Source organism: Hypanus sabinus, chromosome 9 (assembly GCF_030144855.1).
Source record: "Hypanus sabinus isolate sHypSab1 chromosome 9, sHypSab1.hap1, whole genome shotgun sequence".
In the NCBI taxonomy this organism is placed as follows: domain Eukaryota; kingdom Metazoa; phylum Chordata; class Chondrichthyes; order Myliobatiformes; family Dasyatidae; genus Hypanus; species Hypanus sabinus.
The window spans coordinates 162,856,244-162,875,337 of NC_082714.1; the positions used below are offsets into that span (position 1 = coordinate 162,856,244).

Below are 19,094 nucleotides of genomic sequence, written 5' to 3' on the forward strand. Positions count from 1 at the left end.
CACCTCCAACCTTTGTGTCATCAGCAAACTTACTAACCCATCCCTCCACTTCTTCATCCAGGTCATTTATAAATAAAAATCACCAAGAGTAGGGATCCCAGAACAGATCCCTGAGGCACTCCACTGGTCACCGACCTCCATGCAGAATATGACCCGTCTACAATCACTCTTTGCCTTCTGTGGGCAAGCCAGTTCTGGATCCACAAAGCGATGTCCCCTTGGATCCCATGCCTCCTTACTTTCTCAATAAGCCTTGCATGGGGTACCTTATCAAATGTCTTGCTGAAATCCATATACACTACATCTACTGCTCTTCCTTCATCAATGTGTTTAGTCACACCCTCAAAAAATTCAATCACGCTCATAAGGCACGACCTGCCCTTGACAAAGCCATACTGACTATTCCTAATCATATTATACCTCTCCAAATGTTCATAAATCCTGCCTCTCAGGAACTTCTCCAGCAACTTACCGCCCATACTATGTGTCATAGTGTGAGTGAGTTTGCCCTGTGTGTGTGTGTGTGTGTGTGTGTGTGTGTGTGTGAGTGTGTGTGTGTGTGTGTGTGTGTGTGTGTGTGTGTGTGTGTGAGAGAGAGAGAGAGTGTTGGTGAGTTTGCTCATTGTGTGTGTTTGAGTGTGTGTGTGCGCCAGTGTTGGTGAGTTTGCTCATTGTCTGTGTGTGAGTGTGTGTGTCACACCGTTAGTGAGTTTGCCCATTGTGTGTGTGAGAGTCAGTGTTAGTGAGTGTGCTGGTATCAGTGTGTTCAGTGTCTGGCGTCTCGGTGAGTGTGAGTAGCGCAGTGAGTGTGCTGGGATCGGTGTCTGGCGTCTCGGTGAGTGTGAGTACAGCAGTGAGTGTGCTGGGATCGGTGTCTGGCGTCTCGGTGAGTGTGAGTACCGCAGTGAGTGTGCTGGGATCGGTGTCTGGCGTCTCGGTGAGTGTGAGTACCGCAGTGAGTGTGCTGGGATCGGTGTCTGGCGTCTCGGTGAGTGTGAGTGTGCTGGGATCGGTGTCTGGCGTCTCGGTGAGTGTGAGTGTGCTGGGATCGGTGTCTGGCGTCTCGGTGAGTGTGAGTAGCGCAGTGAGTGTGCTGGGATCGGTGTCTGGCGTCTCGGTGAGTGTGAGTGTGCTGGGATCGGTGTCTGGCGTCTCGGTGAGTGTGAGTACCGCAGTGAGTGTGCTGGGATCGGTGTCTGGCGTCTCGGTGAGTGTGAGTACCGCAGTGAGTGTGCTGGGATCGGTGTCTGGCGTCTCGGTGAGTGTGAGTGTGCTGGGATCAGTGTCTGGCGTCTCGGTGAGTGTGAGTACCGCAGTGAGTGTGCTGGGATCGGTGTCTGGCGTCTCGGTGAGTGTGAGTAGCGCAGTGAGTGTGCTGGGATCGGTGTCTGGCGTCTCGGTGAGTGTGAGTACCGCAGTGAGTGTGCTGGGATCGGTGTCTGGCGTCTCGGTAAGTGTGAGTGTGCTGGGATCGGTGTCTGGCATCTCGGTGAGTGTGAGTACCGCAGTGAGTGTGCTGGGATCGGTGTCTGGTGTCTCGGTGAGTGTGAGTAGCGCAGTGAGTGTGCTGGGATCTGTGTTTGGCGTCTCGGTGAGTGTGAGTACCGCAGTGAGTGTGCTGGGATCGGTGTCTGGCGTCTCGGTGAGTGTGAGTACCACAGTGAGTGTGCTGGGATCGGTGTCTGGCGTCTCGGTGAGTGTGAGTACCGCAGTGAGTGTGCTGGGATCGGTGTCTGGCGTCTCGGTGAGTGTGAGTACCGCAGTGAGTGTGCTGGGATCGGTGTGTTCAGTGTCTGGCGTCTCGGTGAGTGTGAGTACCGCAGTGAGTGTGCTGGGATCGGTGTGTTCAGTGTCTGGCGTCTCGGTGAGTGTGAGTACCGCAGTGAGTGTGCTGGGATCGGTGTCTGGCGTCTCGGTGAGTGTGAGTGTGCTGGGATCGGTGTCTGGCGTCTCGGTGAGTGTGAGTACCGCAGTGAGTGTGCTGGGATCGGTGTCTGGCGTCTCGGTGAGTGTGAGTACTGCAGTGAGTGTGCTGGGATCGGTGTCTGGCGTCTCGGTGAGTGTGAGTACCGCAGTGAGTGTGCTGGGATCGGTGTCTGGCGTCTCGGTGAGTGTGAGTGTGCTGGGATCAGTGTCTGGCGTCTCGGTGAGTGTGAGTACCGCAGTGAGTGTGCTGGGATCGGTGTCTGGCGTCTCGGTGAGTGTGAGTACCGCAGTGAGTGTGCTGGGATCGGTGTCTGGCGTCTCGGTGAGTGTGAGTACCGCAGTGAGTGTGCTGGGATCGGTGTCTGGCGTCTCGGTGAGTGTGAGTGTGCTGGGATCGGTGTCTGGCGTCTCGGTGAGTGTGAGTACCGCAGTGAGTGTGCTGGGATCGGTGTCTGGCGTCTCGGTGAGTGTGAGTACCGCAGTGAGTGTGCTGGGATCGGTGTCTGGCGTCTCGGTAAGTGTGAGTGTGCTGGGATCGGTGTCTGGCGTCTCGGTGAGTGTGAGTACCGCAGTGAGTGTGCTGGGATCGGTGTCTGGCGTCTCGGTGAGTGTGAGTACCGCAGTGAGTGTGCTGGGATCGGTGTCTGGCGTCTCGGTGAGTGTGAGTACCGCAGTGAGTGTGCTGGGATCGGTGTCTGGCGTCTCGGTGAGTGTGAGTACCGCAGTGAGTGTGCTGGGATCGGTGTCTGGCGTCTCGGTGAGTGTGAGTACCGCAGTGAGTGTGCTGGGATCGGTGTCTGGCGTCTCGGTGAGTGTGAGTACCGCAGTGAGTGTGCTGGGATCGGTGTCTGGCGTCTCGGTGAGTGTGAGTACCGCAGTGAGTGTGCTGGGATCGGTGTCTGGCGTCTCGGTGAGTGTGAGTACCGCAGTGAGTGTGCTGGGATCGGTGTCTGGCGTCTCGGTGAGTGTGAGTACCGCAGTGAGTGTGCTGGGATCGGTGTCTGGCGTCTCGGTAAGTGTGAGTACCGCAGTGAGTGTGCTGGGATCGGTGTCTGGCGTCTCGGTAAGTGTGAGTACCGCAGTGAGTGTGCTGGGATCGGTGTCTGGCGTCTCGGTGAGTGTGAGTACCGCAGTGAGTGTGCTGGGATCGGTGTCTGGCGTCTCGGTGAGTGTGAGTACCGCAGTGAGTGTGCTGGGATCGGTGTCTGGCGTCTCGGTGAGTGTGAGTACCGCAGTGAGTGTGCTGGGATCGGTGTCTGGCGTCTCGGTGAGTGTGAGTACCGCAGTGAGTGTGCTGGGATCTGTGTTTGGCGTCTCGGTGAGTGTGAGTACCGCAGTGAGTGTGCTGGGATCGGTGTCTGGCGTCTCGGTGAGTGTGAGTACCGCAGTGAGTGTGCTGGGATCGGTGTCTGGCGTCTCGGTGAGTGTGAGTGTGCTGGGATCGGTGTCTGGAGTCTCGGTGAGTGTGAGTACCGCAGTGAGTGTGCTGGGATCGGTGTCTGGCGTCTCGGTGAGTGTGAGTGTGCTGGGATCGGTGTCTGGAGTCTCGGTGAGTGTGAGTACCGCAGTGAGTGTGCTGGGATCGGTGTCTGGCGTCTCGGTGAGTGTGAGTACCGCAGTGAGTGTGCTGGGATCGGTGTCTGGCGTCTCGGTGAGTGTGAGTACCGCAGTGAGTGTGCTGGGATCGGTGTCTGGCGTCTCGGTGAGTGTGAGTACCGCAGTGAGTGTGCTGGGATCGGTGTCTGGCGTCTCGGTGAGTGTGAGTACCGCAGTGAGTGTGCTGGGATCGGTGTCTGGCGTCTCGGTGAGTGTGAGTACCGCAGTGAGTGTGCTGGGATCGGTGTCTGGCGTCTCGGTGAGTGTGAGTACCGCAGTGAGTGTGCTGGGATCGGTGTCTGGCGTCTCGGTGAGTGTGAGTACCGCAGTGAGTGTGCTGGGATCGGTGTCTGGCGTCTCGGTGAGTGTGAGTACCGCAGTGAGTGTGCTGGGATCGGTGTCTGGCGTCTCGGTGAGTGTGAGTACCGCAGTGAGTGTGCTGGGATCGGTGTCTGGCGTCTCGGTGAGTGTGAGTGTGCTGGGATCGGTGTCTGGCGTCTCGGTGAGTGTGAGTACCGCAGTGAGTGTGCTGGGATCGGTGTCTGGCGTCTCGGTGAGTGTGAGTACCGCAGTGAGTGTGCTGGGATCGGTGTCTGGCGTCTCGGTGAGTGTGAGTACCGCAGTGAGTGTGCTGGGATCGGTGTCTGGCGTCTCGGTGAGTGTGAGTACCGCAGTGAGTGTGCTGGTATCGGTGTCTGGCGTCTCGGTGAGTGTGAGTACCGCAGTGAGTGTGCTGGGATCGGTGTCTGGCGTCTCGGTGAGTGTGAGTACCGCAGTGAGTGTGCTGGGATCGGTGTCTGGCGTCTCGGTGAGTGTGAAGCGCCGTACCCCCGCCGGCCTAGCGCAGTACTGCAGCCGCCTCTCACTTCCTCTTCCTCCGCTCTCGGGCCGGCTGCGGGAGACCGGCCGTCGCTTCAGCTGCGCCCGGCTCCGGGACGCGGTGGTTCGGCTCTGGCCATCCGAGTGGCTCCGGGTCCCAGCGCCTCTCCGTCGCCGCACTCCGGGACGAACGCGAACGGGACCCGGATCGGTGTTCGAGTGTGCAAGGGAGTGTGTCAGAAAAGCGCCGTTGTGAGGCTGGCCGGCGGCGTGGTCGCGAATCGGCTGCAGGGTGAGTCAAGAGGCATTTGTGTGTGCTTGTGTGAAAATCATTGCAGGGAAAGAGTGTGAGGGAAACCAGTCACTGTAGTGTGAGAAAATCATTGTGCAAAATTGTGAACATGTGAGTGTGCAAATCCAGCCTGAAGAATAAAGGTCTCTGGTCTGAAACATTCCTTCTGCCTCTCTCTTCCCTCACAGATGCTGCCTGAATTGGCGAGTGTACCACTCAGTGTGTCGGTGCACAAGTGAGAGTGTGAATGATAGTGACTGTGTCACAAAATCAGAACCAGCCACTGGAAGAGGAAGTGGGAGGGGGGAGGGGTGGTGGTTAAGTATCTGAGCCTCAACCAAATGTGCAAAATTGGTGTGTTTGTAAAAAAAAAAATCTGTGGAAGTGTCAGAAAATGAAGGGCATTTACGGTCAACTAGTAAGACCGGGTGGGTGAATCAATAAGTTTTAAAAGTCAAGGTGACATCATCGGTGCAGGTCTGTGAGATAAAAAACAGTGTGAGGACCAGTCTGAGTGTGCGAAGAAGTGAGCAGTTTATAAACCTGCCACTATCCTGTCATTGTTAGTGTTTACGGTGAGTATTAGTGCTTGTGGCCTCTTGATACAATCTTCATAAGTATAGTGATTGGTAGTAATTGAGATTGGCACCAGACTCATACGGACAGTGGTGAACACAAGAGATTCTGCAGATGCTGGAAATCCAGATCAAAGCACACAAAATGCTGGAGGAACTCAGCAGGTCAGGCAGCATCTGTGGAGGGGAATAAACAGTCAGCGTTTGGGGCCAAGATCCTTCCACAGGATTGATGCAACGAATTCCACAGATTCACCACCTCTAGCTAAAGAAATTCCTTCTCATCTCTGTTCGAAAGGGACATCCCTTAATTGGGAGGCTGTGCCTTCGGATCCTAGACTCCCCCACTGTTGGAAACATCCACTCCGTATCCATTCTTTCAGCATCCGGTTTGATTCAAGGAGATCCCTCCTCGCCTTTTGCATACAGGTCCGGAGACATCAAATGCTCTTCGTACGATAAGCTTTCCATTCCTGGGATTGTGTTCTTGTGAACCTCATCTAGATCCTCCCCAAGGGCAGCATGTCCTTCCTTAGACACGGTATTGCAAATGCGCTCTGACCAATGCCTTATAAAGTTTCAGCTCGAGCTAACTCAGAGGCTGTACCTCTAGACATATTCCAGACTGATGTGACATTAGCCTGGACAGAATCAGCCACTCCAGGGGTAAGGATTGTATTGTGTGCGAGAACAGGAAACATTGTCAGTACCCCGCAGTTCATAAAAGCAAAAATGGTAACTGCTAGTTAGGAAATAATGATGAAAATTGGTTGATTATTGTCACATAAACTGCAGTAAAGTGACAAACGCTGTCGATACAGATCAGTTCGTCATGTTGAGGGAGTACAAGGGAAAGCAATAAAGTGATACAGAGAAAGTGCAGTGGAGGTAGACAATGAGGTACAAGGTCATAACGAGGTGGAGTATGAGGTCAAGAGTCCACCTTGTACTGGGAGACTGTTCGATGGTCCTACAACAGTGAGTAGGAGCATTTGAGCCTCGTCAGGTTTTTTAATCATCTGTGCCTGACCTGCCGAGTTCCTCCAGTGCTTTCTGTCTGTTGCTCTGGATTTCCAGCAACTGGCAGAATCCCTTGTGGTTGTACACCTTCTGTCTGATTTGGGGAGGTGGGAGGGAGAGTGTCCAGGGTGGGTGGGTCTTTGATTACTTCGGTGCTGTGCGGAGACAGTGAGAAATAGAGACGGAGTCCATGGGGGGGAGGCTGGTTTGCATGATCTACTGAACTGTATCCACCAGACCAAGCACAGCTGTCTTCCTTGTGTGCGTAAGGAGAAGAGAAACTCCCTGAACTACACGTACTCATCTGCTTGAGGAGAGAGCACAAGGTTTCATATCACTGACATATGTTATGAAATGTAATGTTTCACATCTGCTGTACAGAGCAATACATAAAATATTACAAAAGTTTACATTAAGAATATGCAATCATTTTCATCATTACAGGCCGTGTCGTATGGCATGGGCAATCACGGTTTCAACCATGATAGTTCTTGACAAATTTTTCTACAGAAGTGGTTTGCCATTGCCTCCTTCTGGGCAGTGTCTTTACAAGACGGGTGACCCCAGCCATTATCAATATTCTTCAGAGATTGTCTGCCTGGTGTCAGTGGTCACATAACCAGGACGTGATCTGCACCGGCTGCTCATACAACCATCCACCACCTGCTCCCATGGCTTCACGCGACCCGATCGGGGACTAAGCAGGAGATACACCTTGTCCAAGGGTAACCTGCAGGCTAGCGGAGGGAAGGAGCACCTTACCCCTCCTTTGGTAGAGATGTTTCTCCATCCTCCTACCCAAGAAATAATATAATAACAAAATAAGTAAAGCAGAGATGGTGAGCTCATGTTCTTGGGTTCATTGTCCATTCAGGGATCTGATGGTGGAGAAGAAGAAGCTGTTCCTGAAACGTTGAGTGTGGGTTTTCAAGCTCCTGTACCTCCTCTCTGATGGGAGCAATGGCTTTACTGCATGGTGAGAGTCCTTCATAATGGATGATGTCTTCTTGAAGCATCGCCTTTTGAAAATGCCCTGGATGTTGGGAGGCGAGTGCCTATGATGGAACCTAGCTGAGTTTACAGTCCTCTGCTGCTTTGACCAACCCTGTGTAGGGGCAGCCTGTCAGAATGCTCTCCACAGTACATCTGTAGAAACTTGTTAGCTTGTGGTGACATACCAAATCACATCAAACTCTTAATGAAATACACTAAGTGGTAACTCTATTAGATGCCTCCTGCACCAAATAAAATGGCCACTGACTGTGTGTTCATGGTTTTCTGCTGCTGTGGCCCACCCACTTCAAGGCCCAATGTGTTGTACATTCAGAGATGTTCGTCTGCACACCACTGGTTATTTGAGATACCATCGCCTTCCTGACATTAACAGCTGCATGTATTTACAATGCGTTATAAAGAGTATCAAGTGTTTACAGTGTAGTGATGGGGGTAATGGTAGGGGGGGGCTAACTAGAATGGTTGATCAGTCTAACTGCGGGGAAGAAACTTTTAAGATGGTGTGAAGTTTTTGTTTTAATAGCCCTGTAACGCTTTGCAGAACGGAGCTTTTGGAAAAGGTAGTTTTCCAAATACAATCTACCATCCTTTATACTCTAGGGAGGGAATGCAGGGGTAATCCGAATATTCCTTCCCAATTTGACATGTCCTATAACAGGGATCATTCTTGCTTTACAACCTGTACTGTCAATCTATCCGTCCTTAGATGCAGAGACCAGACCTCTGCACAAGATGCTCGGTGTCTCAGCAGGACCCCATGTAAAGCTCCTCAAATCCTCTTGCAGTAACTAGTTTCTCTGCCTGATTGCTCTCCCTGTGTGACTCATACACGAGCACCCAGGTCCCTCTGAACACCAACACCTTCAGACGTTCACCATTTAGAAAATATAGACACAAGAGATTCTGCACATGCTTCACTCATCGTAACTGAACTGTTCCCACAAACTATGAGCTCACCTTCAAGGACTTTTCATCTCATGTTCTTCATATCTTATTTACTTATTATTATTAATAAATTTCTTTCTTTTTGGATTTGCAGTTTGTTGTCTTTTGCGGTCTGGTTGTTTGCCCTATTGGTACGATCTTTCAGTGAGTCTCTTATGGCGAGTAGACTTACTGAGTATACCTGCAAGGAGATGAATCTCAGGGTTGTACATGGTGCAATATACGTATATGTACTTTAGTAATAAACACACACAGAATGCTGGAGCATCTCAGCAGTTCAGGCAGCGTCTATAAAAGGGAATAAACCGCCACTGTTTCGGGCTGAAAACCTTCATCAAGCCACTCAAAATGTGGACTGTTTCTCCATCATTATGGGTGTGTTACTACTTAGAAAATACTTCCCTTTTCTGTTTTTCCACCAAAGTCATTCTTCCTTTTGACATATCTGCCACGTCCTCACCTGTTCAGAATTAGATTAATTATATAACATCAAATTTGTTCTTTTGCAGTAGCTGTACAGTGCAAAGTTAAAAAATTACAATAAATTACAAAATAATTGTTCTTTTGTTACGTGCCATGTCATGTGACGTGGGCAATTATGGTCTTTCCATGACTATAATTGTTCTTGACAGATTCTTCTGGACAGTGTCTTTACAGGACGGGTGGCGCCCGCCATTATCAATACTCTTCAGAGATTGTCTGCCTGGCATCAGTGGTTACAGCACCAGGACTTGTGATCTGCACCGGCTGCTCGTACGACCATCCACCACCTGCTCCCGTGGCTTCACACGACCATGTTCGGAGGCTGAGCAGGTGCTACACCTTGCCCAAGGATGTGCTACAGGCTAGCGGAGGGAAGGAGTGCCTTTCATACTGACATACCTCCACCTTGCCACCCAATTCAAAATACTAAATAGTGCAAGGAAGGAATGATGAGGTGGAGCCCATGGGTTCATGGACCTTTCAGAAACCTGATGTGCAAGGGAAGAAGCTGTTGCTGGGTCTTCAAACTCCTGTACCTCCTCCCTGATGGTAGTATTAAGAAGAGGGCATGTCACAGATGGTGAGTGTCCTTAGTGTAGATGCTGCTTTCTTGAGGCCCTGCCTGTTGAAGATGTCCTCAATGGCGGGGACAGCCTCTTGTGATCCTGTGCATCATGTGCTCTCTACGCTGCATCTGTAGCAGTTTGCTGGAGCCTTTGGTGACTTAACAAACCTGCAAAATCTCCTGCTGTCTTCTCACTGCTGCCGTCTGGAGGGAGGTACAACAGCCTCAGGACCCGCACTACCAGCTGCAGGAACTGTTATTGTTGCATTTTGTAACCCAAAACATTAAACTAATTATAAGTAAAAGGTGGAGAGTCCAGAATGTGAGTCTAACTTTGCGTTTACTTATAGTGAGGCGCACACGTATCACATGCTGGCGTGATGGCTTGCTGTCATTTACGCACTTTTACATATAACTTGTAATGAATTATTTCAACAAATTAAATCAAACAATATATTTACAATACTACTCAAATATTGCTGATATGTTAAATACACAAAACTCCTCCTTGCTTGGCTACAAACTCCAACTAAATAGAGAATGCATCTCAACTATATACACAGTATACTATATAATCCAACTACTCTATACACATCCACAGCATAGTAAATTTTAAATGATCTCATTCAGGCCTGAAGATTTAATCGCTGTGGAGGATTTCTTACTCTTGTGGGATAACGTCTTTCCTGAAAGGGAGTTCAGTCTGCTTGGCAGGTGAGACATGGCTGTGAAACAACCTCAGCTTCTAAGGCCTCTTCCATGCTGGTTGTGGGAGTTGACTCAGAGACTGCAGGAAGTCGTTCTGATATCTTGACTTGGCTTTTCTCTCTGGATCTATTTTGATCCTTGCTTCTCTCCCAATCCCAGCTTCTTTCACTCTTGATCCCTTTCTTGGTCGTAGTCCCTTTCCTTATCCTTGTTTCTCCCACAATCCCTATCACAGTCTCACTCACATTCATTCCTTCTATCTCTTCTCTCCTTTTCAACTTCTTGTCTTTTTCTCATCTTCCTTTTTCATCTTTCTAGTTGTGCATCTTGATCTTGGGAAGGTGCATTTAGTTCACTAGAGTGTTCTCTTATTAATCCTTCTATTTTTCCCTTTACGATGTGATCTCTCCTTTTGGTTTCCTCGTCCACATCATCATCTGACGAATCTCTGCTTTCACGTCTCAGAAATGTTGTTTGCAAAAACTGTTGTAGTCAGACCACTGCTGTCGTCACTTTCACGCTTCCTCTGAGGAATATGGTCCTTCCTTGGTCCAATATCTTTCTAACCAGAGGCACAGAGATTGACACCAACACCGGTTTGTCCTCTGTTGGGCAAAGGTTCATGGTGTACGGCATGGAGACAGCTGTGGCATCATCTAGTACCTTTCTTAATTTGCTTTCAGTTGACTATTGCAGAGGATGTGGCATGCAAATGATGGATGGGTCTCCAATCAAGTTGTAGTTGCCTCACGATGCTGGTGTTCCTGTTTTTACCAAAGACAAACCCAGTGTGGTTTTGGTTGCTGTATTTCACAGTTGTGAATGTAATTCCCGCAGGAGTTAACTTTTCTTCCATGTAAGTTCTTAGTTGGACATCTGCAGGTTTCAGTTCAGTATTTTTGAAATGCCATTCAAACTCTTCATGTTAAATGACTGAAACGGCCAAGCCTGCGTCCAATTCCATTTCAATTAATTTGCCATTCATGTCTGGTCATATTGCTGGTCTGTTGTTGGTTTTCACATTATAAATCTCAAGGCTACTCAGTCCTGTGTCCCTCTCATCATTATCAGATTTTTCATCAACAGCATGCAGATTAGTGCTCTCTTTGAAACTGCAGCTTGACTTTTTATCTTTTTCTCTTCCCTGTGCAGTCCAATTATTTTTCTCTGCCTGACATGCTCTTGGTATGCATCCTACTTTGGTGCATTTTCTGCAAGTTTCACCTTTAAACCTGCATTGGTCTGGTGTATGTGAGTGCCTGCCACAACGGTAACACCGTTTGTTCAGTCAGTCAGTCGTTGCAATTTTGTTCACACTCGCTTTCATTCTGGACTACAACTCAATTGTGTCTGCCTGCTGTTTCCATTGATACAGCTGTTTCAACTGCTATTTAAAATTCAAGTTGTGCTTAGTTCAGAGGCATTTTTGAATGCTTTCTTGTAAGATTCCACAAAGTAAATTATCCCTTGGTGTGACAATGTTTCATGTAGATGTGCTCAATGGTGGGGAGGGCTTTACCCTTGATGGACAGGGCCATATCCACTTCTTTTTGTAGGGTTTATGTTCAAGGGCTTTGGTGTTTCCATCCAGGCCATGATGCAGCCAGTCAATGTACTACACATCTATAGAAGTTTGTCAAAGTTTTAAATGTCATGCTGTATCTTCGCAAATTCTTAAGGAGATAGAGGTGCTACTGTGCTTTCTTCATAATTGTACTTGCCTGCCAGACCCAGGCCAGATCCTCTGCAGTAATAGCACCAAGGAATGTTTAAGTTGCTGGCTATCTCGACTTCTGATCCTCTGACGAGGATTGGCTCCTGGACCTCTGATTTCCTCCCCTGAAATCAATAATCAGCTCCTCGGTCTTGCTGACGAGATGGCATCTTGTGGCTTTAGTATGCAAATTGGAGTGGATCCAAGTCGTCATTCAGACAGGAGCCGATACGCTTCAGCACCAGCCTCTCAGAGCATTTCATCACTGTGGATGTACGTGCTACCAGCTGAGACAGGTTACCGTCTTCTTCTTCGGCACTGGTATAAGCAAGTGAGTTTGTAAGACTGCCGAAGCGAGAGGTTAAAGATCTCAGTGAACACTCCAGCCAGCTGGTCGGCTCATGTTTTTAGTACTTGGCCAAGTACCCCATCTGAGCCGAATGCTTTTCATGGGTTCCCCCTCCTGAAGGCTGCTCGCACATCAGCCACAGAGACTGAAATCACAGGGTCATCGGGGACTGTGGGAGCTCGTGATGGTTCCCCTTTGTTTGACAGTCAAAGCAAGCGTACAAGGTATTGGAGTCATCCGGAAGTCAAGCCCTGTTGGTGTCAGGGTTGCTTGATTTAACTTGAAAAGAGGTGATGGGATTCAATTCCTGCCACAACTATCAAGCAGTCTTCATTGATTCAAGTTTCATCTAGAGTTACCACGTGACCAGTGAGATCGTACCTGAACCTTCTGTAACTTTCTGGGTCGCCAGAGTTCAATACCTCTGACCTGACTCCCGGCACATTGCCAGTCTCCTGGCTGGGGAAGATGCTGAATGATTTCACAGCATCAAACACATCTCCAACTCTTTTAATAAAATCCACAACAAATAATGATGTATTCATTCAAATACACTGATATTTATTGCCTATTTATTTATTATTATTTTGGGGGTTTTTTTTCATTTTGTATTTGCACAGTTGGTTGCCTCCTGCACACTGCCTGTTTCTCCGTCTTCCGTGCAGTTTTTCACGGATTCTATTGTCTTTCTCAGTATTTACAGTCTATACCCGCAAGAAAAGAATTTCAGGGGAGTATATGGTGACTGATGTGCACTTTGATAAAAATTTACTTTGAACTTTGAAGAAGAGCCACTGACAGAGTCACATTTCATCTTTGTCCCCTCTCAATCCGCACTGGTAACGAGCTTCATATTGGTAACAAATCTGTATATATCACAAATGACCCCTCATCCGAACCACAATGAACCAGGTGTGATCCCCGAGACACACAACTCCTCACAGACTCACGGGACAGGTGTGGTCCCAGTACTGATCCCCGAGACAACCAACTCCTCACAAACTCACAGGTCAGGTGTGTCCCAGTACTGATCCCCGAGACACACAACTCCTCACAGACTCACGGGACAGGTGTGTCCCAGTACTGATCCCCAAGACACACAACTCCCCACAAACTCACGGGACAGGTGTGTCCCATTACTGATCCCTGAGACACACAACTCCCCACAGACTCACGGGACAGGTGTGTCCCATTACTGATCCCTGAGACACACAACTCCCCACAATCTCACGGGACAGGTGTGTCCCATTACTGATCCCTGAGTCACACAACTCCCCACAGACTCACGGGACAGGTGTTGTCCCAGTACTGATCCCTGAGACACACAACTCCCCACAGACTCACGGGACAGGTGTTGTCCCAGTACTGATCCCTGAGACACACAACTCCCCACAGACTCACGGGACAGGTGTTGTCCCAGTACTGATCCCTGAGACACACAACTCCCCACAGACTCACGGGACAGGTGTGTCCCATTACTGATCCCTGAGACACACAACTCCCCACAATCTCACGGGACAGGTGTGTCCCATTACTGATCCCTGAGTCACACAACTCCTCACAAACTCACCCGACAGGTGTGTCCCAGTACTGATCCCCGAGACACACAACTCCTCACAGACTCACGGGACAAGTGTGGTCCCAGTACTGATGCCCGAGACAACCAACTCCCCACAAACTTACGGGATAGGTGAGTCCCAGTACTGATCCCCAAGACACACAACTCCTCACAAACTAACGGGACAGGTGTGTCCCAGTACTGATCCTCGAGACACACAACTCCTCACAGACTCATGGGACAGGTGTGTCCCAGTACTGATCCCCGAGACACACAACTCCTCACAAACTCATGGGACAGGTGTGTCCCAGTACTGATCCCCGAGACAACCAACTCCTCACAAACTCACAGGTCAGGTGTGTCCCAGTACTGATCCCCGAGACACACAACTCCTCACAGACTCACGGGACAGGTGTGTCCCAGTACTGATCCCCAAGACACACAACTCCCCACAAACTCACGGGACAGGTGTGTCCCATTACTGATCCCTGAGACACACAACTCCCCACAGACTCACGGGACAGGTGTGTCCCATTACTGATCCCTGAGACACACAACTCCCCACAATCTCACGGGACAGGTGTGTCCCATTACTGATCCCTGAGTCACACAACTCCCCACAGACTCACGGGACAGGTGTTGTCCCAGTACTGATCCCTGAGACACACAACTCCCCACAGACTCACGGGACAGGTGTTGTCCCAGTACTGATCCCTGAGACACACAACTCCCCACAGACTCACGGGACAGGTGTTGTCCCAGTACTGATCCCTGAGACACACAACTCCCCACAGATTCACGGGACAGGTGTGTCCCATTACTGATCCCTGAGACACACAACTCCCCACAATCTCACGGGACAGGTGTGTCCCATTACTGATCCCTGAGTCACACAACTCCTCACAAACTCACCCGACAGGTGTGTCCCAGTACTGATCCCCGAGACACACAACTCCTCACAGACTCACGGGACAAGTGTGGTCCCAGTACTGATGCCCGAGACAACCAACTCCCCACAAACTTACGGGATAGGTGAGTCCCAGTACTGATCCCCAAGACACACAACTCCTCACAAACTAACGGGACAGGTGTGTCCCAGTACTGATCCTCGAGACACACAACTCCTCACAGACTCATGGGACAGGTGTGTCCCAGTACTGATCCCCGAGACACACAACTCCTCACAAACTCATGGGACAGGTTTGTCCCAGTACTGATGCCCGAGACACACAACTCCTCACAAACTCACAGGACAGGTGTGTCCCAGTACTGATCCCCGAGACACACAACACCCCACAAACTCACAGGACAGGTGTGTCCCTGCACTGATCCCTGATACAACCAACTCCTCACAGACTCACGGGACAGGTGTGTCCCAGTACTGATCCCCAAGACACACAACTCCTCACAAAATCACGGGACAGGTGTTGTCCCAGTACTGATCCCCAAGACACACAACTCCCCACAAACTCACGGGACAGGTTTGTCCCAGTACTGATCCCCGAGACACACAACTCGCCACAAACTCACAGAACACGTCTGGTCCCAGTACTGATACCTGAGACAACCAACTCCCCACAAACTCACGGGACAGGTGTGGTCCCAGTACTGATCCCCGAGACAACCAACTCCCCACAATCTCACGGGACAGGTGTGTCCCAGTACTGATCCCCGATACACACACCTCCTCACAAACACACGGAACAGTTGTGGTCCCAGTACTGATCCCCGAGACAATCAACTCCCCACAATCTCACGGGACAGGTGTGTCCCAGTACTGATCCCTGAGACACACAACTCCCCACAGACTCACGGGACAGGTCTGTCTCAGTACTGACCCCTAAGACACACAACTCCCCACAGACTCATGGGACAGATGTGTCTCAGTACTGACCCCGAGACACACAACTCCCCACAAATTCACGGAACAGGTGTGGTCCCAGTACTGATCCCCGAGACGCACAACTCCTCACAAACTCACAGGACATGTGTGTCCCAGTACTGATCCTCGAGACAATCAACTCCTCACAATCTCACGGGACAGGTGTGTCCCAGTACTGATCCTCGAGACAATCAACTCCTCACAATCTCACGGGACAGGTGTGTCCCAGTACTGATCCCCGAGACAACCAACTCCTCACAAACTCACAGGACATGTGTGTCCCAGTACTGATCCTCGAGACAATCAACTCCTCACAATCTCATGGGACAGGTGTGTCCCAGTACTGATCCCCGAGACACACAACTCCTCACAAACTCATGGGACAGGTTTGTCCCAGTACTGATGCCCGAGACGCACAACTCCCCACAAACTTACGGGATAGGTGAGTCCCAGTACTGATCCCCAAGACACACAACTCCTCAAAAAACTCACAGGACATGTGTGTCCCAGTACTGATCCTCGAGACAATCAACTCCTCACAATCTCACGGGACAGGTGTGTCCCAGTACTGATCCTCGAGACAATCAACTCCCCACAAACTCACGGGACAGGTCTGTCCCAGTACTGACCCCTAAGACACACAACTCCCCACAGACTCATGGGACAGATGTGTCTCAGTACTGACCCCGAGACACACAACTCCCCACAAATTCACGGAACAGGTGTGGTCCCAGTACTGATCCCTGAGACACACAACTCCCCACAAACTCACGGGACATGTGTGTCCCAGTACTGATCCCTGAGACACACAACTCCCCACAAACTCACGGGACAGGTGTGTCCCTGTACGGATCCCCGAGACACACAACTCCTCACAAACTCACGGGACAGGTCTGGTCCCAGTACTGATGCCCGAGACACACAACTCGCCACAAACTCACAGAACAGGTGTGTCCCAGTACTGATCCCCAGGACACACAACTCCCCACAAACTCACGGGACAGGTGTGTCCCAGTACTGATCCCCGAGACAACAAACTCCCCACAAACTCACAGGTCAGGTGTGTCCCAGTACTGATCCCCGAGACACACAACTCCTCACAAACTCACAGGTCAGGTGTGTCCCAGTACTGATCCCCGAGACACACAACTCCTCACAGACTCACGGGACAGGTGTGTCCCAGTACTGATCCCCGAGACAACCAACTCCTCACAATCTCACGGGACAGGTGTGTCCCAGTACTGATGCCCGAGACACACAACTCCTCACAATCTCACGGGACAGGTTTGTCCCAGTACTGATCCCTGAGACACAAAACTCCTCACAGACTCATGGGACAGGTGTGTCCCAGTACTGATCCCTGAGACACACAACTCCCCACAGACTCATGGGACAGGTGTGTCCCAGTACTGATCCCTGAGACACAAAACTCCTCACAGACTCACGGGACAAGTGTGGTCCCAGTACTGATGCCCGAAACAACCAACTCCCCACAAACTTACGGGATAGGTGAGTCCCAGTACTGATCCCCAAGACACACAACTCCTCAAAAAACTAACGGGACAGGTGTGTCCCAGTACTGATCCCCGAGACAACCAACTCCTCACAATCTCACGGGACAGGTGTGTCCCTGTACTGATCCCTGAGACACAAAACTCCTCACAGACTCACGGGACATGTGTGGTCCCAGTACTGATGCCCGAATTAACCAACTCCCCACAAACTTACGGGATAGGTGAGTCCCAGTACTGATCCCCAAGACACACAACTCCTCACAAACTAACGGGACAGGTGTGTCCCAGTACTGATCCTCGAGACACACAACTCCTCACAGACTCACGGGACAGGTGTGTCCCAGTACTGATCCCTGAGACACATAACTCTTCACAGACTCACGGGACAGGTGTGTCCCAGTACTGATCCCCGAGACACACAACTCCTCACAAACTCATGGGACAGGTTTGTCCCAGTACTGATCCCCGAGACACACAACTCCTCACAAACTAACGGGACAGGTGTGTCCCAGTACTGATGCCCGAGACACACAACTCCCCACAAACTCACGGGACAAGTGTGGTCCCAGTACTGATGCCCGAGACACACAACTCCCCACAAACTCACAGGACAGGTGTGTCCCAGTACTGATCCCCAAGACACACAACTCCCCACAAACTCACGGGACAAGTGTGGTCCCAGTACTGATGCCCGAGACACACAACACCCCACAAACTCACAGGACAGGTGTGTCCCTGCACTGATCCCTGACACAACCAACTCCTCACAGACTCACGGGACAGGTGTGTCCCAGTACTGATCCCCAAGACACACAACTCCTCACAAACTCATGGGACAGGTTTGTCCCAGTACTGATCCCCGAGACACACAACTCCTCACAAACTAACGGAACAGGTGTGTCCCAGTACTGATCCCCAGGACACACAACTCCCCACAAACTCACGGGACAGGTGTGGTCCCAGTACTGATCCCCGAGACAACCAACTCCTCACAAACTCACAGGTCAGGTGTGTCCCAGTACTGATCCCCGAGACACACAACTCCTCACAAACTCACAGGTCAGGTGTGTCCCAGTACTGATCCCCGAGACACACAACTCCTCACAGACTCACGGGACAGGTGTGTCCCATTACTGATCCCTGAGACACACAACTCCCCACAATCTCACGGGACAGGTGTGTCCCATTACTGATCCCTGAGTCACACAACTCCCCACAAATTCACGGGACAGGTGAGTCCCAGTACTGATCCCTGAGACACAAAACTCCTCACAAACTCACCCGACAGGTGTGTCCCAGTACTGATCCCCGAGACACACAACTCCTCACAGACTCACGGGACAAGTGTGGTCCCAGTACTGATGCCCGAGACAATCAACTCCCCACAAACTTACGGGATAGGTGAGTCCCAGTACTGATCCCCAAGACACACAACTCCTCACAAACTAACGGGACAGGTGTGTCCCAGTACTGATCCTCGAGACACACAACTCCTCACAGACTCACGGGACAGGTGTGTCCCAGTACTGATCCCTGAGACACATAACTCTTCACAGACTCACGGGACAGGTGTGTCCCAGTACTGATCCCCGAGACACACAACTCCTCACAAACTCATGGGACAGGTTTGTCCCAGTACTGATCCCCGAGACACACAACTCCTCACAAACTAACGGGACAGGTGTGTCCCAGTACTGATGCCCGAGACACACAACTCCCCACAAACTCACGGGACAAGTGTGGTCCCAGTACTGATGCCCGAGACACACAACTCCCCACAAACTCACAGGACAGGTGTGTCCCAGTACTGATCCCCAAGACACACAACTCCCCACAAACTCACGGGACAAGTGTGGTCCCAGTACTGATGCCCGAGACACACAACACCCCACAAACTCACAGGACAGGTGTGTCCCTGCACTGATCCCTGACACAACCAACTCCTCACAGACTCACGGGACAGGTGTGTCCCAGTACTGATCCCCAAGACACACAACTCCTCACAAACTCATGGGACAGGTTTGTCCCAGTACTGATCCCCGAGACACACAACTCCTCACAAACTAACGGAACAGGTGTGTCCCAGTACTGATCCCCAGGACACACAACTCCCCACAAACTCACGGGACAGGTG

At 50.8% G+C, this 19,094-nt stretch overlaps 1 protein-coding gene across 6 annotated transcripts in view; it reads left to right on the plus strand.

Annotated features, from left to right (window-relative positions):
* The first annotated feature begins 4,377 nt into the window (after positions 1–4,377).
* LOC132399994 (neurocalcin-delta-like) overlaps positions 4,378–19,094 on the plus strand; it is a 105,046-nt gene continuing 90,329 nt past the window's right edge. For 3 of the 6 annotated variants that reach the window (XM_059981014.1, XM_059981013.1, XM_059981012.1), the window contains exon 1: positions 4,380–4,633. The gene's annotated coding sequence lies outside the window, so the exon portion shown is untranslated. Of the gene's footprint in view, positions 4,634–8,819; positions 9,950–19,094 lie in introns of all 6 variants that reach the window. The other 3 variants (XM_059981015.1, XM_059981011.1, XM_059981018.1) reach the window with 3 other exon arrangements.